At 35.0% G+C, this 25,297-nt stretch overlaps 1 protein-coding gene across 2 annotated transcripts in view; it reads right to left on the bottom strand.

Annotated features, from left to right (window-relative positions):
- The window catches only part of LOC113494039 (frequenin-1), a 178,569-nt gene that overhangs the window by 106,865 nt on the left and 46,407 nt on the right, over window positions 1-25,297 (bottom strand). The gene's annotated exons all lie outside the window — the stretch shown is intronic.

The following is a 25,297-nucleotide window of genomic DNA, read 5'->3' as shown; positions in this document are numbered from 1 at the left end:
CGGTTTACACAGAGCTACATCTATTTTATTTCGCGGGAACAATGAAAGTCTCAATAAAATCACAATTTCTCAAAGCTGATATGAACCAAGTGTTGTTTCATTTGTTTTATCCGCAGCATTTCTGTTATCCTAGTAGCGTTCGCCCCGTTTGTGGCGGGAACAAGCCCCGAGTAGATAATTCAGTAAAGAGCATGAAACGAGAGCTGGCGGCTGCGACGCTTCTTCATTTGAAAAGTCGCTTGTTAACTCAAATTGCCATCCCAAACGAGCTTAGCAGAATAACCAGCAATCTTGCCGCCTAAATTGGTAGATTACTTATTGAAAACGGTATTGGTTACCGAAACAGAACAAGAAATGTATGGGCTTTTACTAGACATTTGGAACACAATACTGCTAATGGATCTAGTTATGTATTCCCAACTTTATCTCTTTTCTTATGTAACGAACTTGATAAAACTACATGAAATATTATAGTCCTCGAATTGTATGTGGGTATAGTTACCTAACGCCTCTTTTGAACGACTACAATGTATTTTGGAGAATACTTTTATCCTTCAGTGTCCATTACCACTTATTATTTTCCGTCCTAATAATTTTGTAGTGAGGTCACAGCCATGTACCGGGGTTGATACGTATAAATCTTAATTAAAAATACGTATTTACATTCTTAGGGGTTTATTATACGAAAAAAAGCGTTCGTTCGTTCTCTCGTCGGTATTGCACGGTATCCTCTCGTCTACTTTGTATTTTTGTGTAATAGCTTGGAATCCTCGTGGGATAGGGGGGTCTTTACCCTGCTCTCAGCATTTATTCCGTACCTGTACACGTCTACCTTATGTTATGGCGTTCACTCAATTCGCATCTGCTAGATTAAAGGATTTTATGTTAATGCCACTTGGGTATTTTCAACATTATTACTTATATAAAAATAGTTCGTTAATACTACTAGTTTTAATTTGCTGAATTTGAGTATTTTGTATTTATAACGATTAAAACCCGGATCCGAAAATGGTTTTGATTCTAATAACACTGTGCTGTCTATTTTTTTATTACATGCGTATTTTATATTTTATTTTTATGTAAACCGTTATTAAGTTTGTTTATTAACATCTTAAGGCTTCCATGACCATTGAAATTAAATTAAATTATTTTAATGAAAATGGAAGCAATTAAAATGTGAAAAGCGCGGGACCTACTTCCAAAAGGGACGCGTTTGAAACAAACCAATTGTGTAATTCGATGCAGTATAACTTCCTTGGAAGGGTTAGACAGATTCGTACAACCCTTTAGGTCGTAAAGTGTACAAATTTCCACAGGGCGACGCTAAATTACATTCGTGGATAGCCATGCCGGTATATATTATTTAAAACGGATTCTATTGCTCTATTATCCGTGAGAATACTTTTATTATTCCACAATAACTTCGAGTGCTATAAACACGAAAATAAACACACAATGTGTATCTACATTCGCAGTAAGCAGCAGTAACACTTTTCCTTAGTGGTCGATTTGTATTCCTCGTAAAGTGAATTGGCACGGCCGATGAAAACAAGCCGAACCTAAAGGTCACTCCCACTCAAATGGATATTCCAATAAGTTTTTAATAAAATCGTTAAGTTTTTAAGTTCCGCCCGAGGACGGAGATTAAAGGCAATCGGATAATAACTGAGTATGAAAATATTACTGGTAGGTACGGCGCAAAGACAATGGTTGTTCGGTTAAACGATGAAATCAAAAGCTTATCAAGGAGTTCTGTGAGTGAAATCTGGATTCCAAAAAAAGAGGATCTGAAATCGCCAACCCGCTGTGAGCGGCTTTGCTCTTCAGTGGGAGGTGTGTGGGGTAAGGTATCATATCATTCCACCAAGCGTATCCCGTTTCTCAAAAGCTGTACAGTAACCAATCTTTTCAACCTTTAATTTAACTTAAATGCATTTTGAAGTATCGGTAGATAAAAAGGAAAATAAAACCGGGTGTAAAGGTACGATAAAACACTGATCGGTCCTCGTTTTAGTATTTTATTTTAAGCCGGACTGTTCTGTGAGGAAAATAGTCGAGCATTTACGACATCCCCTTTAGAATAGGCAATGGCAATCATTAAAATAATTATTTTGTTTAATAACATTAACTGAACGTTGAATAGGACTAATTAATGCTATCTTTCACCTCTACTCTGTACTTAATAATCGAAGTGGAAATGAACAACGAAAACAATTGAAAAATATAGATGTAGACTGACATTCAGACTTCGGTGACTAAATTAAAGATAAGAAAACGTTTATTCTAAGGATTCTAGGATTTAATCCCATTTGAATTCAAAGGGCTTCATTAAAGTTGTCTCGCGTTAAGATTTCTAATTGTCATTTGAGTCTCTAACGTAACGATTTTTACGAGAAATTTAATAATACTCAAAAGAGATAAGAATACAATTCAGTATGTGATCTACAGCGTGTGTAGAAGAAATTATTCAGCGAGTTCACGCGACTAAAGGTTATTTTGTCAAAACTTTATCGTACTTAACAGCGGTATTTAATTTTTACAACAGTTTAAAATTAAAACATTGTCAAAGCTTGGAAGCACTTATGGCGAGAATTTCAATCTAAATATCCCAGGTCCGGAGTTTTCGTTTATGGGTTGACCCCTTTCGTAGTATTCTCTGTTTAATATCCTATAGGTTAAGTCCTATACAGGGTTCCGTAGGTCCAACTACAGGGAGCTACAGAAGTCGTTTAACACAAGCAGAATTTCAAAACCACTGCACACTATTGATGGGGTTGCTATCGTGATATCAGACCCAGGGTTTAAAAATAATTACAAAATATTCTTGAAATTGTTTTGTCCGCTACGACGAAGGTTTGAATCGTGACGTACCATAGACAAAATCGTTTCTTTCTGTTTGTAAGACGTTTGCAAGACAGTGTAGCAACTTTCTTTTTGTCTTTCTTAAGGTGATAAAAAACTTTAAAACCAGTCCAGTAAGGAAATACGAACCCGAAAAACAAACGTCATTTTTAATACTGACTTTTAAATTCGGATTGTGGGAACGAAGATCTATTGCCGGTTGTACACGTATCAGTTGTAATGTACCTATTTAATAATAGAATAATACTGGCCTCAGACAATATCACTGCTAAGTAGTTATCATAAAGGTGATAATGGTACAATAAACGTTGCGTTGTCTCGCTATGTCCTACAAGTAAACTATACTGTGCAGGTATCTAATTGGCTTTTGTTCTCGACTGTTCAAGCAATTAGAATTGAATGGATACATTTCCAGATAATTATTAGATTTTATAATATGCATAATATATGTTGCTGAATATATTCGTATATGAATATATTGCTTCGAAACTTTGTGATGATGGTATTTTTTTTTGAGTTACGATTTTTTTTAACTGCCTCTCTATTATTTATTTTAGTATTTTTGTGTATAAGCCACGTTTTAAATATTAGAGTCCTCTCTTATGCATAGAACTCGTTTAGACGTCTTTAATACTGTATCCATTGTTCATGCGTTATTTTACGAGATATCTCATGTTGATACTACAGTGCATGCATGACCACTGTCTTGGGCATGCTTCGCAAGAGATGACTGAACAAGGATGTGTGATCTACATGTAGTACAATTCCGCTATATCAAATTTACGCACCAGCTTTCAGTGGTCAGTGTATTAGGCATACACGGAAAAATATTATAGGTATTTCACAACTTTTGCGTAGAGACTTAAAGTCTTAAACAAAGGAAAGCTTTTTTTATGAATGCTAGATAACTGATAAACATAATTAAGTATATATTTATTAATACTTACTTAATATAAATAAATAACACCCACACAGAAAAAGTGGTCGTACTCATAACACAAATATCTATCCTAGATAGGAATCGAAGCAAAAACCTCCAGTATACCAGTCAGCGCCACTGACCACTAGACCAAAAGACCAGTCAAAAATGCAAGCACATGTAGCCTTCTTGAACTTTAAACATTGCACATGAAAGTTCAAAGTCAATTGTAGCACGTGACACTGAATAAAGGTCGCATAGATTTTATCTGCTGAGATTTCATAACGATCCGAGATAATGATCACGACGCCGATGGTATCGGAACTCTCTGCGTGATATAAGACGGATTAGTCGGACGAAAAGTGCTCTTCATTATTAAAAACTTACGAGAAAACATTCTTTTTCAAGGGTCATAATGAAACTGAACGACCTTAGTTTAATACTAGAGAAAAGAGTTCGTATACTTAAATAAGTAATTGTTTTTGTTTAATTAATTGAATGAAACTTCTCAGTTAGAAAATTGTTTTATTTTTTTAATGAGAGTTATTTATTAAACTAGCTGTTGCCCGCGACTTCGTCCCCGTGGGTAGAAGATATAAGTTATGATTTATAGTTGCCCTGTTTTTTTCACATTTTTAATTGTATCTTCGCTCCTATTAGTCGCAGCGTGATGGTTTAAGCCCTAAAGCCTTCCTTGATGAATGGTCTATTCAACACAAAAATAATTTTTCAATTCGGACCAGTAGTTCCTGAGATTAGCGCGTTCAAACAAACAAACAAACTCTTCAGCTTTATATATTAGTATAGATTAGCTCTATCTCTTTAAAGTATAGCCTGAATGACAATAATACTTGTATTAAAATAATAAATTTACAAATGTGACATATAAATATCGTTTTTTTTAAATGAAAGGCAGTTGCATTTATACCGAAGAGAATTATTTATATATTTAGAAAGTAGGGTACAATCGATCGTATCCCATTAGGGACATTAACACTCCTAGAATAGATATCTTTTTATTATGCTCACGTGATCTATTGAAAAAAAATATTATTATCTCCATGCATTGCATACTATTGTCTACGGGGGCTGGAGTAAACATTGAACAGAACTCCTGAATAATTAACTATTCGATTGCGGGTATTGGCAATCGTGTGCAAACCAGGGTCTATTAATCAGTAATCAATCAAGAATATATCTGTACCTGGACCACTCTGGACTCCTAGCCCTTTCGAGAAAATAATACCAATTATTTTTATGTAAAATATTCTTTGAAAATCAAAGAGCTTTTCTTAGCAAACTTCTTATTAAAAGTCCTAACTATCGCTTAAATAAAGATAGCCGCGCTACATGATCCGTAGATCCCGGTTTTACTTATTTTTCTTTAACAGAACTTTTATAGTTGAGCACTATCTAATAATTGTACGTTTTTTACCATCAGGTAGGATAATAAGACCTTTTATAAGTTTTTTATTCTTAGGTAATATAACACTTTTACGGCCCAAGTGGAGAAGGCGGGATGAGTTTGACTTCTTTGCTACACAAAAACTACATCGTTGTTAGGCAGAGCAATATGGAAAGGTTGTAAAGCTTTTACGGTGAAGTGGCAGAAAAAATTAACAAAAAAATCTGCGTTTTATATTAAAAACTACTACCCAAATGTTTATTTCCACCTTTAAAATGTATCACGGAACCCAAGTTCAGCTCACTGTTGTTACGAAAATAACATTTTAGGGACAACCTCCCAATCCGCAGTTTAATTCCGCAGCTTCCAAGAGAGGAAACTTTACAAGTTTAGATAGTACACAGGAGTTAAAATATATAACAGTAGGTGTTACTTTGCCCGCAGTTAATATGAAAAGTTTTGTTAACATCACACCTAAGTTTCACACGAGTTTAACGGTACAATTTTTAATTTATATGATTTAAGAATACCTAGAAATGGTTGAGGAAAATCGTGTGTTGAATGTTTCCTTTCGGTTATAATTCTTTTCACTTGGTTCCACAAACTCGCTCTTTAAAAGGAAGTTGAAGCGTTACTTATTAGTTACCGTTTGACATTTATTCGTGGGTTCGTGGGTAAGTAAAGCGATAACGATGCCTAAAATCCTCTCATCTGAAGTAGTCTGTGAAATGGTTAGCCTTTTTTGCCCTTCCATAAATAACGGTCCGAAAGTAAGCTCTGTCTACGTATGTACCTACAAAAAGGATATAAAACCTTAACTTTGATTTTTAAAATCGTCATTTTAACGTCTTAAATTTCTTGTAGTGTCTCTGTGCAAAAGATATCGCACGTGAATAAAACATTACCTTGAGGTGGTATCGTCGAATAATCTGTAGAAAGATAATCATTGATAACCTTCTGAGACGAGATTTTGGCAGTATATTAGTTACGTACACTTATGCTTGCACGATCAAAAAACTGACGCAAAAAAGTCGAAGTTATTGAATCGTGTATTTGTCGCTATGAGTCCGCCTAATATTAGTGTTCTGAAAGTTTATGACTCTTTTAAAAACAACCAGACGGATTTCGACGAAATTTTTTACCATACGTTAGGAATTTTCATCCCGATGTTATGTTCCCGTGGGATTATTTGCGATTTAAAGCGGGCGGAGTCGGTGGCAACAGCTAGTAACTCATAAATAGACAGGTAAGTTGGTTCTTCAAAGTTTTCTTTTTTCATTGAAATTTTAGTCTAAAACCCACGTCATTCAAAATAGCCGTGGACAGACAAAGTTCTATCCTCCAAAACCTCGTAGATACAAAAAGTCCAAGTAGTCCACATAACTGCATATCATACATTCGGTACATATAAAAGTAAATGCAGATGGAAGCGTCATGTGATGAAGTCTAGTGTAATTATAACACGACGGAATGGTGGAGGGTGACCCAGCGATCGATGATATTGCCTAATAGTGCGGAAGGGGACGTTCGTGTACATTAGCCCGCATAAACTATGACGTGACATATAAACGTGGGCTTCAAACACTTAATGCGATATAATAAATCATAACGTATCATTAAGTTCCGTTACTTTTATAAGGCGTGTCTCAAAACTAAGTAGTTTAAATAAAGATTTTTTTTACATGCGAATACAATAAATTTCATCAAAATTGGGGTTCCCGTTTGATATTGGTATAGGAAGTTCAATTCTTTTACTGATTAGACATTCTAGGAAAATTTACCAAATTTCCAAGTGGAGAATTAAAAAAGGAATTAAAATAGAACCGCGTTTCTCCGAAAGACGTTTAACACTTTCACAATTTCCTGCTAATTTTCCTTCTAGAAATAGCTCACTGAAATAACACTCAAACATCGCACTAAAGAAAACCCAGACAATTTCAGGATTGCATGCCAAGAAATACTTACTTTTTATAAGTTATTACACGAAATTTCATATATTTCTGTGGTCTATTATACTGTATTCTATTTTATCTAGTAGTCTATTTTAGATATGGTTAAATTATGATACATTTCTAATGTGATATTCTTTGTGGAGAGACAATTTGGTTTTCGGTATAATGTCTGTAGAAAAGCTAAAAGCTGTAGCCTAAAGCCTGTTCACGAGCGTAGTTAACGTGAATCATGCTAAATATTGTTTACAACGGTTTTGAAAGGAGCATATTATTAGATACGGTTTTTTCGTTGCATGCAAGTTGCACAATAATTGGAGGAGGTAATTCTAGGTAGTCGATATCTTTACATTCCGAGTCGGGAAATTATACGTCTGCATCGGCTTGCTCACTATACTTTTTGAAGGGGAGGTTTTATTTTCGACTTCTATGTCCAGTTGTGCTCGGAAAATGGTAGAATATTACCTACAGTAGCGAACTTACTGCACATGAATCACCGTATTGACTGTGATTTTTTGGATAGAAGATTGAGACGAGATCAAACAGAGGTGCTAACCAATTTAAATCGAAATACGAATTTTTGGTATGTGATGTGAAAAGTAATTTCGTACGACCAAAAACACATTTATGTGATTATTTTCTAAGATTAAATTCATACACTAGACCTATTCTAAAGCGAATCTAATTACGTAGGGTTCCTTGAGCATGAGGTCCTACGGTTTATGATGATACGCATTGTAGGCTCGTCCTCTTTGACTACGAGTTTACCGTAAACGGATCTCATGTGATGTATAGAATTGAATATGCAAGATGTTCGACACAATGGCTGTTACTCGAGAACAATATCTACACGTGTACTGTTATCAAATACACTATTGTATTTGTACACCATTAAATCCGAACACCAAATTCAGTTTCAGCCATCGAACCCATACATTTGATATACACGCTTGAATTTAGTATACGTTAAATTTCCCTACCACGTTCATTATTTTTGGACACTTAGCGAACACAGTTGGGCGTGAAAACTAATGGCGCAATATCGCCGAGTCTGCCACTAATCGACAGGTAACGATCTAATCGGTTCACAAATTATTGCATTCGCGAGAGGTGCAAGTTGCGGCTTGTGACACGACCCAGCACTTAAATGTGTCAAGATGTAGCAAAGAGAAACGATTAGCACTCAGCTGCGAAAAGTTTTATGCACGTAGCGAAATTCAGGTAACGTTCGCCTGGAGCTCGGATTACGATGTACTAGCTTCAGTAGCCGGATTTCACCGAGATTTTTAGCATCATAAATTTATTCGAAGTTGAAAGTCGCCGCAAGCAACTGCAAGACTATCGATTCGCTTAAATTAATCGAGCTTCGAACTAAGGTGGCTCGGTCATTTCTTAACTCAACCACTGAAGTATTGAGTCGGTTTAGTGATTTCTCACGTCCATAATATTTAAACTTAAACATAATCTAAGCTCTTCGACCTACTGCGTAATTGCCACGCATGTACCGTGCATTTAAACGTAGATCTGAACAAGAAATACCACAAACAAACTTTAGGTACTCCCATCCACCTGTTCGACAGCTAATTAACACAAATGACTCCGCGTCCTGAAAGAGGCACGCAATTAATTAATGATTAAAAACTTTCTCCTTGCTCCACTGTAACTGATCTTTATTTATGTGACAAGTATAATAAATAAGTCTCGTCGCGTCGCCCCAAGCTTGAATATTATCCGCGAATTTCGTGTCGCATCATATTTATGTTTTGTAATCTTCACTAGGATTGTACCAAGTTTCGTTGAATATTTATGTTGCAATAATTTTTTATTATTCTTCGATTGGTAACTTTTCTTGTTATCTTAAAAGGTAGTATAAATCTAAATATGAATTCGTATTCTTTTTTGGGTAAAAAGGTTGAAATTATAGTTCAAAACTATTTGTGTAACGTTTTATCTATTTTGGTCGGAATAACAATGTGGGAGGTGCCATTCAGATTTTCTGTATAAATAGACTTTTAAATATATTGTAAAGAGGAGTAAAATTTGATTTTAAACCGTGAATTTGGTATTGAAGCCTCCGGTGCCACCGGGAGCTTTGAAGTACTCTAGGGGTTTGCTATTTATCAATGAAATGGATGTATTAAATTGAATGAGCGGCGTGATCGCCAGTTGGCATGGTATTATGACGGTATAGACTGGGGAATTGAATTGATGGTCGTTCTTGTTTATGTCAGAGCTCACGCGATCGTTCCTGTCACACCTCTCTTTAACAATTACCAGTTATAGTCGCATATTGGTTGGGAAAAGCCGATAAGGGCGGGGTAAGTAACGGTAAGTTTCTCATGCCTTAGTAAAAAATGTTCGGTTGTCAGCAAATTGGGAGTCGTGACTAGTTTTAGGGTGCACCCGGTCGTTTGGTGTGTCAGCAGATTTGTAATGAAGCTTGGAGACAAATTGTGCGCTAGGCGCGGGCGTTTTTCGGCCAAAAGGATATCTCGAGCATTACAATACAGGTAAATTTATTGCGTTCCTAAAGTACATTAAAAATACGATTGAATTGTTTTCGTATTCATTGACATTATTTCGGTTTACAGCTGTTACTGTAAAATTCCAGTTAAATAAAAACAAAATGCAACTGACAGCGTCCAAAACGATGCCACAGTAAATTGAACTTTTAACACCTTAAATGCAAGTTTATATTTGTTTTAATTAAGAGTGAATTCAGTGAAATTTAATTAAAACATATTGAAGTAAGTACTTCAATGAATAGTTTATATGCTAGTGACACTGCTACACACTTTCCGAAAATAGATCTTCGTCTCGCCTAAAGGTTAGACTACACTGGAGAAATTTCCTCAACGTTCGAGCGGACGCTCGGCACTCTTGTCATCATAATATGTACTTAATACACCGAGTATGCATTTACAAATAAAAAATAATTGTATCTGCGTCCTCGTACATTTATCATTTGACGATATATTATGCCTATAAGCTCCATGGACAAAGTAAACCAGACTAATCATTTTCAGATAATATTGTTATGATAGGAATAAATGTTTTGGTTCATCCTACCTTAAGCCAAAGACATCTTCAAAGACAATCTCATTTATATTAATATGAAGCCGACGTTTACTGCTACAGTTAGTTCATCAAAGCATCCTCTAGGAATTGAAACGGGAATTGAAAGGTCTCGTAAAAGCGTCATCTCAAAACAAATAACTAAATAATGAAAGCCTGAGACACAAAGTCGTTAAAAAATAAAAGTTTGCGAGTTCACTCGCTCAGAAACAAAAACATTTTTACTGCTCCATTTGTCAGCTGTCATAGTTTTGTATCAAATATAATAGCTGTTTATTTACACACGAACTTTATTTCGAATGAAATCATAATAAATTAAACAGCTCATTAATATACAGAAAAAAATATTACGTAACCGAAAACAGCTGAATAGACTTTAAAAAAATTAGTGCAATTTATTTTTGGCAAAAACCTAATTTGCAGATGCCATTGTTAACAAAATTAATTAATTTAGTGGCAATGTGTCCCTATCTAACAAAAGGCGAATATTAATAGTCGTGTGAAATACTTCAGCTGCCATCGTTTATTAAATCATGCTATATTATAAGCAGACTTTAAAAACAAAAGCAAGGAGACATTATAAATACTTAAATTGTTTACTTTTTGTTCAATAATTTTGATGATTTCATAAGGTTTGGGTTGACAAGTATTTTATAATCAAAGGACTCTCCTAAGTTTTACACAGATTAAATTTAGTAAGTTTCTGACATAATATTTGAATCATTGGTTTGTTCCCATAAGATAGTCCTATTGAAAGTCCCTTTAGCCTTCGGTGATTCACAGTTTTGGAACTATGATAACCATTAATATTTATCAGCTCGAAGCAAAGGCAACGTCAGATCCTCATTACGGTAAGTTAGGTAGGCATAATTTGGTATAATTGAGGGGGGTATAAATAAATAAATAATAATGTACTGAATATTAAACTTAACACATAGTCGCCAACATAAACTTATCGTCTTCAATGTGACCCCAGTAATCTGGGAGTAAGAGGATTTACGCTCTGAAGTGTATAAAACGTAGTTCCGGTAACGCTCGGTTTTCGAAAAACCATTTAAAACGAATTGTTTTCAAGCAGAACACCTTTTACTTAATCGTGAAAAAATCTGAATTTACTGAAAAATCTGAATGACTCGGACTATCTGTTGCAGCATATTATTTGACCTAATATTAGAGCAGCAAATATTCAAAAAGGTATTTCAAAATTAAAGAATCAGCCAGATCTTTAAAATCAACTATTTTGTAATCCTTGTTAGCTGTAATTGTAATTTGGCCTACCTACATCATTTGGCAAAATCCATATTATACTTTGGCAGGCCAAATTCACACGCATAATACAGAATATACACAGAAATACATAATACAAACGTCATTGCGCTCGAGTCTGCACCTGAATGTAACTGAAAGCACTCGCTAATGGGCTTAATTAATACGATCTAGAAATTCTATGAACTTGTATTCAATTAATAAAAAAGACTATTACGGCTACCGAAAATGTATCTACTTGTGTATTTTAAAAATACTGTTATTTAAAATCCTTAGACATCACACAAGGCACCAGTTGTCATAGAAAAAATGAATCCAGTAAAACCTAAAAAAATAAATACATCTGCAGTAATTATGCATGCTTAATATTCGCAAAAACAAAATGGGAAAAGTTGAATTCTCCATGAGAGAAAAGGCCTTATTCCCTGCAGAATTCAGACACGAAGGCATATGGAGTCGCTCACGGAATTTATATTTACGTTAACCCTTTCAGTGCACGATGAATACTACATATATTCCGTTTCGTTTCCACACAAACAACCTGGATGCTTCTGTTTCAGGCAGTCGGGCGTTAGCCGCTGCGACGTGAGGACTATGCAGCTCTGACTTCCGATCACCGTCGAAATTATCGTAAAACTTATATTTGAGAAGAAATTGACGAAATTTTGTACAGATATTCAAAATCTGGTTACTTTTTTATTTGACCTATTTTTTGAGGCATTTTGCCGTTAAGAGACACATTACTATCTAGATTTATTTTCAAAAATGTTACCAATGACAGAAATTATTATCACGCCATTTCTGACATTGCTAACTAAAAGCTTTTCGGCATTCTACTGGCCTTCTTCCAGATGGCAACTAAAAAATAAAGGTAATATTTTTCCTTATTCATACTGATTCGAAAAAACCTAATTTTCTGGTACCTATCCTAGTTCAATTGTTTCTCATTGAAACTATAACGTAGTGCAATTTATTAACAACACCCATGGTTATCCTAGATAAGGTTTCAGTCCTAACAAGCTCCAGCTAATTGCAACTGTAAACCCGTTAGGGACACACCGTGTACATATGCTGCAATCCCTGATTGCGTTTTAGGTTTCTTTGGGGTTTGCCCGTAAATTATACGTGATGCAGGGCACAAACCAATTAGCTGGTATAGTGTAGGTAGTAGGTGCAACACATTTTAGCCGCCTCTGTAGCCGATACGCATTTGCGTGTGTTGTGTTATCATCATGTTTCATGTTTAACAGTTTTCAAATAATTATTTAAGGCGTAGTTGGTTTCACGAAACTATTTGGTAGTATCTAAGTAAGCCCAAAATAACCAGCAATCATTCTTAGATATCCATTGATCAGTCTTTGCTGTAACGAAACTTGATAGACTAGATAACTAATCAGGCTAATGAATCTCCAAATATTCCTGTTACTATCTCTGGATGGCAGAAGTTTGGCATGGACCCGACAATATCAGACAAAGCTGGCCTGCTATTACGTAATACCGAGAGCCAGATCGAACTAACTCCTTACAAACAGCTGCTTTGCCTTTGGCTCTGAGATGACCGGATCTATCAGATATTCGTTTCTATCCCCAATATGAATTTCAATGTTATACTTAGTTCTAAGTTTGGTATTTGGATTTCGAATTCGTATTATATTTGGGTAGATGTCTTTTCATAGCCGTGACATTTTGACATTTCAAGCTTTTAATTAAAGTTTGTAGTGAACTCAAAGACAAACATAGTAATGAGATTTTAAAGTTCAAGGGGTGAGAACTTTACTTATGCTTTATATAGATAAGTCTTGTTATTTCCTTAGAATGTTGAGATAGTTGCCTTTAAGTCAACAGAAAAAAAATGACTTTAAAATTATTGGGCAATCGACTCTACACCACAGCACCCAGGTTAAGAATAAAGACAAAGCAGCCATATACGCCGAAAAATGTAACCTAAAAATAAAATTGTTCGAAACATGTCCTAAAATGTTTGTAACATGACGAGAAAATCCAGAAATGGCACATTCAAGTGAAAGCTGTCAACAAGCAATATGAACAAAATAGAGATGGGAAAATTGAAAGCTTTCGTTTCATAAAGCTGTTCCAAGTACAAAAGGATCGATACATAACACGGGCAGCACTCGAAAGATCAGGTGATAGTTCGAAACAAGTGAGTAAACACCTGCGGCCCGACGACCCTTTGTTAAACCAAGTCGGCGAAAATTAAATGCAGCGTCAGCTTGAAATTCCCAATATTATTTTAAAGCCGAGTATCGAACATTTTAAATTCTCATTTTCGTTGACGGTACAAAAAGTTTCGTCCACTTCTATAAAGTGGTTTCGAATTTTCTCTCCGCTGAACGGGGCAAGCTATCTTGCTTGGACCTGTCGGCACGCCTTACTGGTTAGAGCATTAGAGCACGAATGTAAGAGCATTGCAAATCAAACTAACGTACTTAAAAATAGGTAAAGAAAATGGAGTGGTTACAACGAAAGTCAGGAGACATTATCACAGGCGTTCGCAAGTGACACCGCATGTATACCGGTTAGGCTGGGCTCAAACAATGGTATCTACCCCCAGCCCTACATAGCCTACTGAATTTTGGCGTAGTCCTGGCACTGCGCCAGCCTGCCTTGCTGTACGGAATAAGTTTAGAGCTCGTTAGTAAGTGCAAGATCAATTTCTTCATTCATAATGTTATTACTGTGTCGCCGGTCTTTAATTATGTGTCTAGTTCTTTATTACTTGATTGGATATATTTGATTAGAAGTCACGATCAAGTCTATAAAGCGCCGAGACGTTTCAATAGGTGGTCTGAATTTAAATTTATATTAGCACGAGGGCAAAATAAATTATTTTATACTCTCTATAGATCAATTACCATATATTGATTATTTTTTTAGTATTGGCAGCACTTTGACACGAACAGAGAAAAATTTTTAAATCGGTGACGAGTGTAACGTAAATGAAATGAATTATGCTGTACCGAGAAGATATAAAGATTGGTCTTAAAAGCCTCTTACTGCACTGCCCAGTGCCAATGCAATTAGTGGTTAGTTATGGAATGAAGGGCGTGGCGATCACGGCTAAACGCTTTTACGAGCACTAACGGTATTCATGAATATTTAATGGCCTGGATGAAAAAAGCCTACAAAATAAACGTCATATGATCTAGAAATTGAGTGGAGTATCGAATACGGCCCGTACGAAGCAGTTTAAGTTATAGTTTCATAGATAACACTTTAGCGGGCCAAATTTGACACTCCACCGCTTTGCGATCATAAAGCAGAAAACACAATATTTCGGAACGTGAATGGTTTGTCTGGTTTTTAATAAAAGGCCTAAAGAATGAATGCGTTTTGGAAGACTGCAGTAATTACGGAAAATTTGTGTCTTTTGAAAGTTGCTTTTAATTGCTAGTAGAGGTCGTACTTCGAGGTCTGAATAATCATTGTAAAGGAACATTTTCATAATCACTACACTTCGCGAAGCACACAGACGGATGCTTGTAAAACGACGCTTTGATTCACGTCACGAGGGGATAGGACTACCTATTTTCCGCTAGACTAATTACGGTGTAATCTCTGATTACCTACTAAACATAAAACTAAAAACCAGTCATGTGCGAGTCGACTCGTGATGCTGTGGGTTCAGTATCAATAAACAGATTGGATAAAAAGAAATCACTTAGTCCGAAATCAAATTTATGAGCGTACCAATTTATTTTTTTAACTGCAGTAGAAAAACACTTCAGCAAAAACTTTAATTGTCTATCATGAGATACAGTCTAATGACAAACGAATGGATAGACGGCCTCGCCCAGCCTCGGAAAGAAGCTTCACGTTGAAAAGCCTTGAAAGTTACCGCACATGTAAATGCACAAAACTGTCATACTTTGTTTCAGTTTAAACATGATATATTACGGCTATAAAAGGTAATAAACAGAGAAAACAAATCGAACAAATCTTTCCTTTGTGCATATGAAAAGAAAATAGACAATTCAAGAAATGACAGTTGCAAGGAGAATCACAAAGAGGTTTACATCCAAAGCGGTTTGCATATTTCTTATATCAGACTTGTTGGATGCAATGAAGTTTGCCGTTAGACCTTTCATTTATGAAACAAGCAATGCATGTGACAGTAAGTAAAAGATGTTTGGATTTATAAGATCTTGAGGAAATGGAAGACGGAATACAATTTATTTTTCTTCTGGATGTGAATCAACTATTTCCTTCTCAAAATGTTATCGACGCATAAGGCGACGGATGCAGTTACGGACAAGGGGTACCGCGGCGTGTGCTATTACCGTTTCATTTAACTTCGAACCGTTTGTTATAAAAGCATCCGAGTAATTGAAGGGCCGTTACAAAATTCGACCGGCCACGAAATTAAACGCTTTGCTTACTTAGAGATTTCAAAGTTTATTTTTAGTTAGCAACGATGCTACTTACTGTTAGTAGAGAGTACTACAAATGCAATCTTACTTGTTTAAAACATTTAGTTAAGATAAATGCAATGATAAGTTGCTAGAAATTCGAAAAACAATTATCATGGTATTTTACCAGATGTTCAGTCATAAAAGCTGGCCAAGTGCGAGTTAGACTCGCTTGTGAATGGTTCCAAACAATCTATAAACTGAAATACATCACGTATGAATATTTCAACTGTCTACTATCACCGTTTATGAGTCTGATGAAAGACTGATAGACAACGTCTTTACAGAGGTTCCGTTTTATAATGAAAATTGATTTTAATAATGTCATATTCAATGTGTCCAAAAATGTGTTAAAAAATTGTTTCCTAAATCTATTTCAAATGTAAAGTGAAAATAGATATTCCAGTTTCAATAAAATCAATCTAGCAAATTGCTTACACGAAAAGAATATCATAGGCATACGTTCTATCATTGTGAATGATTTAAAAAACAACGCGCGTCATGGATATTGAGGAAAAACATAACACACTGCCATTTATATGGTAACAAGGGATCTGCAAGTATAGCGGAAATTACATAACCGTATCGCCGGTACAAATCTTAATGAAATGAATGAAATCCTAAAACATTTATATGTCGCTGTCTGAACATTGTAATGTTATTCAGCCTATACATATACCTCACAGCTGGGCAAAGCGTCTTAATTTACAGAAGATTTGAGCATTGTTGATAGTCAAGGTTCCTTACTATGTTTTTCTTCTGCGATTCTCAGTGGTTACTTAAGTAGTGCATATGATTTTGAAGAAGTCGTATTGTATATTGGTACTAAATTGCGTTTGGATAAAATCTGCACCTCCTTCATGAAACCGAAATGCTGCCACGACGTTCAGATATGTATGAAATTGTTTTAGATTATTATATGAAGGATTAAGGTTTTGTGACTACTGAATAATTTCGTCTCTAGTAAATTATCACTTGAAGCCTCTTCCTTACGACTTGACAGAGATCCAATATCCTTACAATCCTCTGACAGTTTCATACTGGTAATCTGAGACTAAGTCAGCTTATTGGCATATATTGGCGACTAGCGTAGCCTTCCGTTCGAAGAGCGCGTATATCAAGCGTAATTACAGTTTTTGGTATTTACTAGATAAAGAAAAAGAAGGTGATTTATTTAACCTAAAGATATATGTTTACGTATTACGCAAAACAGCATAAGATTTTAACCTTCATTTTCAATTTAATAACTTAGTAATAATCGGCTCGGGTCTACAAAATGATACGGCGACGTAAACAACGTCGCTTATGTTTTGATAGGACTACTTAAAATAATTAGAGTTGTATTCTAAACATAAACGAAATATATAATGGTTGACAACAACCAAGATTTTTTGTAATAGAAACATTCAAGTTTGTACAAAGCATTGTTTTAAATAGTCACGGAGTCAGTTACATCCACTTAGTAACAATAGTGTGAGGGCAAAACGCGACAACATGTGGGCAGAACAAAGCGGACTCCGCCTGCAGCGTGATATCATAGATGCAAAGAAGACCTAATTTAAAAGCGCACCGACACCGTTCAGAAGCTGTAACCAGCTTATCTACACAAATACGCAAAGGGACACAACATCCGCCATTTGCAAAGTGCGCAGTCGCTGCAGTCGTTAAAACCACAAAGGCGACCCCTGATAACGACCCGTCATTCAATTCTCTCCTTTATGCCTAGGTTATTAAGGTTCACGAGGGCGGGATTACACGGACGATGCTCGTTGTTATTGCGTAGGAGGATCGTGGGCGACCACGAAGTGAATTCAAGTTACGAAAAATTACAAAACCTTGATTAAGTTAAGTTTAATTAAGACTTACACTAGTGACTCAACAGAGGCACGATTATTATGTTTTAATTTTACAAGTCGTAAATTTCGATAAACAAACACACGCAGAAAACCTTCCTTTTTACTCTACTCTCATTCATTCTCATCTCATAACTTACCAGCAGAAATAAATTGCTTTAAAAATAATAACGCAGTGACGGCAAACAAATCTCAATCCAATAAGAAATGTTATTTTACACGAAATGAAATACAGCGGTACTACGGTCGCTGCCATAAAATAACTTGTTTCTTTATTTGCAACATAACACATCCATTATAATAATAACTTAATTTGCAAAAGTGAAGGTAGTGTTTCATGTCTGAGAGAAAACTCCAGAGATATTGTGTAGGATAAACTTGAGGTATTGAAGAAATAAAAGTGGGGTGAATATACCGCATAGATAAATAGATGACTATTTTATCGTGAGCTCTTAAAGAATGTTTATGCTGCAAAAATAATTCGACCAAACGTACGGCAGTTATTCAGCATTTCCTGAATTGCATTGTTTTAAATGGAGGCCAATCTTGTGGTACACTGCATGCCGTAGTGACATACCCAACCATGAAATTGTCACTCGTTTTGTAGAGCACTTGTGTACTGTACCCGACGCAGGCACTATTAATATTAATATTTAATCCGTCCTGCAGGGTTATGGTTCAAATAACAGGATAAATTGAAGCGAATAAAAAATAATGGTTCAGTAATTTTAGTTGCTTAATTACAAGTGTACCTACTTACACTACAACCAACTCACTTCACTAGAAAGTACTTAATTCGTCATTTACCAAGAGCTTGTTTAAAAAATGCCAGTTTTCCAGAAATTAATTTCACTCCTATTTTACCTAGAAAATAAGAGTCATTTTTGTTCCGTGTTTTGAATGGGCGGTTGACCTTGCATCTTGCCTATTTCCGGGTGAAACAAAAACAATTGTTCTTGCACAATTGTTCTGAGTGTGCTATTTTCCAACTAGAGTCTACCGCTAAGTGTTACTAGTTCCACTAGTCTTAATTGGTAGCAGTGAAACTAAACGACGGACTAAGTTTACATTTCCGACGGGCAAATTGAGTCACTAACGATTTTATTTTATATTTTATAGCTTCATGGTTTTGGTAGGTAAGTATACAGTGGTACACGTAAACCAACGCTGATATTATATTTCTATAGATATCTTAATTATTATTTAAAACTCTTTTTTTTCTATCTGATCACATTCAACAAATACCATACTTCTAACAACTATCTACTTAAGCCATTATACAAGTTAAGTAACCCACATATATCCCACAGTTGGCCATAAATTCATATATCTCTACCGCTTAAATACATCACGTTTTATTCGAACGTACAATCACGAATTAATGAAACATATTACTGTAACGAAATTTATTTGGGCATTGAAAATCTGGGAATACATTTATCCCTAAAACAGGAGGACATTTGGCCGTAGGAACAATCGGGAGATAAAATTGTCGACACCCCTCTGAAACTTGCCGTTTATATGTTAATTCAGAACGGTTTATTGTTTTCCCGGCATCACCGCGTAAAATAAAATGAGGGTCGTGCGGGTCTTGTGATTTTACAGAGACGTATCGATTTGGGACCCAATTAAAATATTATAATTATATTACGAGTCCGTTCAATGATTATGTTACAGTTCAGTACAAATATATCTGTACCTTAATTAGAGATTATTTCGTTACAATCATGTTCGCTCCAGTGTAGAGTCACTATTTTAAAGTATTTATTGATTAAAACTAAAAAACTTTCTTATAACATCTCTATGGCTCTAGTATACCAGTCAGTTAAGGAAAGAGTAAAGGAACTGTAACTATATGCTCGTACGAGGTCGGTACATTTAAAATCTTCTTTAATGAAAATAACTGAACATTAAACACCTTTTATCCCATTACTTATAAAAGCTGGCAGTAATCTATAATAATTCCTCATGATATCTTGTTTTTCAATATGTTACTTTAAAAAACAGAGGATTATCCAGACGTTGCTACAACACGTAAGCCTGGCTCTTAAAATAGCTAGCTTTAAAATGACGTCGACAAAGAAGAAAAAAGAATCGTCCGACGAAGTTAATGAAAACAATAATACAGCGGAGATTTAAAATTTCAACTTCTGGACAATTTATTTTGGTTTATGTTTTATTTGTCGAAACACGGCGACTGTCGTTCATCCGTATTAAGAGAGTATTATACCCGGCCGGAGCCTTTGTGGGGTTCAAGCCTTAGAGATTAAACTCTCCTCAATTTTATTTGCTGCCACTATCCCGTAAAAGCATTATTGTCATTCTTAAATTGTTATTCCTTTTGAGAGTTCCATTTCATTATTCTAATGAATTGCAACTCATCTTGCACGAGATGTTTGTTTCTATTCATTTTAGCAAATGCATTTATTTAATTGTTTCTGTTCTATTTTCGCTTTATACTTGCTATATTGACTTTTCTGTATTGCGAACATAATTCTCTTAATTGAATGATATTTTTCTATTTGTAAATACTCTTATATAAAATCTAAAAGGTTGAACGAAACAAGTAACATTACAAGGCCATAAATATAAAGAGCTTTACAACATAGAAGAGCAAAACTTTACAAAACTCTCAAACCCGTTAGGAATGTTTAATTGTAATTAGCGAAAAAGGTTTCTCGGCTGAGTCTTGCCGTTGGCTTACCAAATACAAGATGATACTGTAGGGTAGAAGTAATTATGATATAACTGTCAAACTCGCTCCCCTTTGGGTTTGACTATTTGTGGTATTCACATAGTTTCGAGAATGGCAATACCATGCCATGGGGGTTAAGATTATCCCTCTAAGAATCGTTGTTACTAAAACCGATATTTTTTACTAAGCCTAACATTTGAATTTGCGGTTACCAGTCCAAGTCGAAACTTGTATTAAAAAGCAGTTTATATTTTTTAATTGAAATGAAGTCATAGAGGAACTCATCTTCCATACAAAAGACCATTGAGTATGTTCTTCTTGCGTTTGCAGATCATCAATACATAACTCATAGTTAAACATTTTAAATCGCTGCGATTTTCCAGTTGGTTTTCATTTCCCGATAACGTTCATTGAATAGAGGTCAGAAACGAAATGTAGAGAACACGATAAACTCCGATTTATGTTTGCTTCGTATTCTGGAAATAGGATTTCGCTTATTTCAGTTATATCAAAAACATTTCCGTGCACGCGGTATTCGCGAACATGCGAAATTAATTACGCAGGCATCTCGTCACGAGCTACGCACGTTCTAATATTCGTTAACCAATGCTTTATCTGTCTGCAATCAGGTGATGTTCATGTTGAATATTGCTTACAACATTGTTTCATTCTATCTATTCTGATAATATCATAAAGCAGGAGTAGGGCGTTAAAAAAGCTCCCGTGTGAATCATGCCTTATTAAGGCTATGAGATAATGCCATCACGCTATGATTAGTAAGAGCAGAACAGTAATGAAATACGTTTTAAAAATGGCGGAAGATGTGTGATCCGTTTTCCAAAATCGTTACCTACTTATATCTTCATAAGTACCCGGTCGAAGTCGCGCGAAAAAGCAAGCTAAAATATAAGACTAAATGTTAGAGATGGGTAATAAATAAAAGTTCTGAAAAGCTCTGCGTGTTGAAACTATCCTCATATAAGCCTTTAACACGAGCCGTGTTTCTTCATGATGGTATCTCGTAAATAAAAAGAAATAAGACTAATACGACCTTTAAAGTTACCTTAATGAAAATCCGCTTCCCATGCTTTTACAGTAAAACATCTTTTAAAAGATCGTAATAACCGTCAGAGGCTGTAATAAAAAAGTATTAAAATTGATATAAAATAATGAGTGTTACATCGGTGTGTGGAGGTTTCTCGTGTACTCACGGCAACAACGCTGACTTTTATAACGGCGGAAATGATAACGCCATCGCAAAATATTAAACCTGACGATGCTTTACTTATGTCAATGGTGTCATTTATGTATTTAACATCCAACGAATAAAGGAATTAGATAATTTTATGTCATGTGTCATAATGTTTTTAAACAATGACGCGAAAGGAGGGTGTTTTCTATGGTATTCTATTGTTTATTATTATATTTTTAGCTATTCTTTTTAGACATATTCTGCCAAAAGCGGTACCACAATTTTAAGATCATAAGTTAGGGATTTTTCTTTAATGTTTAAATTTCACTTAGTAGATAGATTAAATTAGTAATACAAAATATGTAACAAAAAAAAAGACCTTTTAATAGTGTTCCAAGCAAATAAGTGTAATCAAAGAGAAATATGTGATGTACATGTTACAATGTAAGAACATATCATTATAATACACTCATAATAACCCAAGCGACTTTGTCTCATGAACAAATTTACCCGACGACCACAATAATTAAAATAATACCTGCGTCATCAAAAAGACATGTTACGTACTTCTTGTTAAACCTGAATACTGCTAAATAATAATGTTCAACAGAGTGTAAGAGCAATAAGAATAAAAAGAATAATAGATCAAAATCTATCACACCCAATTTTATCGAAGTCGGTCTAGCCGTTTTTATAAATGCATATTGCATTGTCATCGGGTTTGAAGATAGCCTGAATATTTCAGCCTGCTAGCTTATAGTTGCGTGCCTTAATTTTTTGCAAAAATCCAACCGTAACGACGAACAAACAAACAAGAAAAGTGAGTGTTTAAAAACGTGTTAAAATACCTCTGATTATTCCCTAAATCCATGGTACTTAATGGAAGTTTTTTTACGGTTCTGAACTGTAATCAAAGCGATGAATGATAGCAAGTTTCAACCATAGCTCAATAACGTACGTATTTCACATGCCCTTGCCAATAATTTCTCACTGAAACACTTATTGTTGCTTGTAATGAAGGTTTATTTAAAACATCCATGATAAAGATAACGTTTACTCTGTGGTTTTCAGTATCCAAATAATAAATCGGTACCCTTTTACTAAGGCGCGGAGCCTTGTTTGTTTGTGTTTCTGTCTGTCTGGCACCAGGATGCAAACTGTAATAGCTAGACAGTTGAAAATTTCACAGTTGATATATTTCTTTTACTGCTATAATAAAAGTAAAAATTGAGGTTAAGCTACTGCTGGTACAGTAGTCAATCTGATGGGTGATAATTATTTAAACTAATTTGTTTTATATTTCGCTTATTTTTCTTACTCTTTAGTCTTAAGGGTGAACTGATTCAACGAACCGTTCCTGTAAAATGCTACACAATCGTTTTTCATTTTCTCAGCTTTTATATTTGTTTATATAGTGTTGGTAGTTAACTTCAAAACAACGGAGAGTTTATAAGACACCTGCGTTCGTGCCCTAGTGCCACGTATAATGAAAGTGGCCACAATGTTATAGTTCAACTTTGGCGCACATTTATTACTTTGTCGTCTAGAATACACAAAAAGATGAAAACAAAGAGAAAAATACGTTCGGCCATTTTATAGCCCCTTAAAATACGAGTCATGCTCGTTTTGTTTTATTGTTAAGCATGGTGTCATCTTAAGGCCAATTGTTCAGTCTGTTAGTTCCTAAAAATACGTAAAATTTCAAAAATAATGATTCTTTTAAACATGGTACTTAAAATATAAGCAAAAGAAAAGTATCTTGCTTTCGTCGAGACCGAACGAAGCGGAGACGCTTGTCGACATTTCCAAGGTGTCCATTTCTTCGAAGAAATTTTAAAATCTTATTTTAAAATAATGGCTTGAAAATGTTTAAAGTTTAATCCATAAATTTTAAGTTTCCTTTTTTAATAAGATATCATATTTGAGGTTGAATTTGTAAAAAATATTCGAGTAAAACTGTTTTCTAGTTTTAAAAGATCATATAATATTTTATATGAATTTCGCTAACTCTCAAACTAACGTGTTGCATGATTACATTAAATTACGTAAACTTTAATTAAATCTTTAAAGACTTAACGTTAAGGGAATAATTATATTTCATTTGAAGTCCGAAAATATTGTATTTCTTGCGTATTTGGTTAAGCACATGTCATCTTCATACTTCGTTAATTTAAAGCATTCAAGATGGTCAGAAAAAATAATGGTCGTAAAAGTAATGAATCCTGGTGACAAACTTAGTAATCTAGCGTGGGCTCGTAAACCGTGAAGTTTCTCCGCCGGCCCACTCACAACTTTTGATAATTCTGAGGCTACGTCAACACATCAGTGACGTCAGCAGAACAAGCTGCCATAATGGAATACCTTCGCTAATGAATAACGAGCAACAGTACTCTGTGCGACGCGCATCGTATGACATTTCATGTCAGTTTAAATTAATACGTTTTAGTTTTGGAGATTTATAATTCATGCACGGTAGACAAATAAACATTATTTTGCAAAAATAACAGATTATCCATATTTAGCCTTAAGGTGAGCAAAAGTGTCTGCACAAAGCAAATTAAAGCATACTAGTAAAAACAAACAAAAAAAATGTACATAAAAGCAATCATTATTTTTAAATATTATTTTTATAACATCGATATTATTAACTATAGAAGCATTAAACAAAAACCGTTGAAATATCGGTTATATGCAAGACGTAGTGGTATTTTAAATAATGTAACATTAAATTTTCTTTTCGTTTAAAGCTAAACAATTTTCCTTCAAAATAAAGTTTAATGTCACCCGCGTCGCCACCAACGCATAGTTTTCGCACCCGCAGGGACACTGTTAGTATATTTTCGGTCAATTTACGGTAATGTTTTCTATAGAAACGCCACTTTTGTTGTTAGGCTTTCGGTTGAGCAGCTGACGCTTCACTTGCCGGTCTGGGGCAAGAAATGCCTACTAGGGTTGAATTACGAGAACAACAATCCCGCAAACAATTTACCGCGTCACGTGCTAACGTATTTACGAAGGGAAATTTCTAATAACCGACGAAACTAATGAACATTTTTGATAATAAATAGCGGGATAGGGGATTGTAAAATGGGGGCTACTGTACCTGTAATAGGGGTCGCACTCCGTAATCTTCTTATCGAGAGTTAGCCAGACGCAGTGATATCGTACACACAACGTACCTGCCTCATTCGTCAGCAGAATCACAATACGTCGCACTGACGAAGTCATTACTCTCGCGTTACTCGGTTCAAATCATATTACGTTCATACATCTGACTATAATAAAGACAAAATGAACATTGAGAAAGACGCCCACATAAATGAAGCCGAATTTTTTCTCGTAAATGTAATTTCTCGCAAACGTATCTGATGTTTTACCCTAAGAATATAATTCACTTTTCGAAATTCGTGCTACATAGTTCTGCAACAGAATAATATGGACGTTCCGCTTTCGAAATCAGTATTTAGAATACAATTTTCAATTAATATACAATGTTTCGTTTCAATACAGGTATGAAAGTAATTTCTGATCGGAGTATGAATTCCAATAAATCTGAACCGATTGTTGATTTTTTCATTTAAAATCGCAGTGTGTAATTTGAGTCGATACTCATGCGAGCATAATAAGCGTACTGTAAGTAAAGAATTAAAAATA

The sequence above is a fragment of the Trichoplusia ni genome, chromosome 5 (genome assembly GCF_003590095.1).
Source record: "Trichoplusia ni isolate ovarian cell line Hi5 chromosome 5, tn1, whole genome shotgun sequence".
Classification (NCBI taxonomy): Eukaryota; Metazoa; Arthropoda; class Insecta; order Lepidoptera; family Noctuidae; genus Trichoplusia; species Trichoplusia ni.
This window is presented reverse-complemented; position numbering and strand designations above follow the sequence as displayed.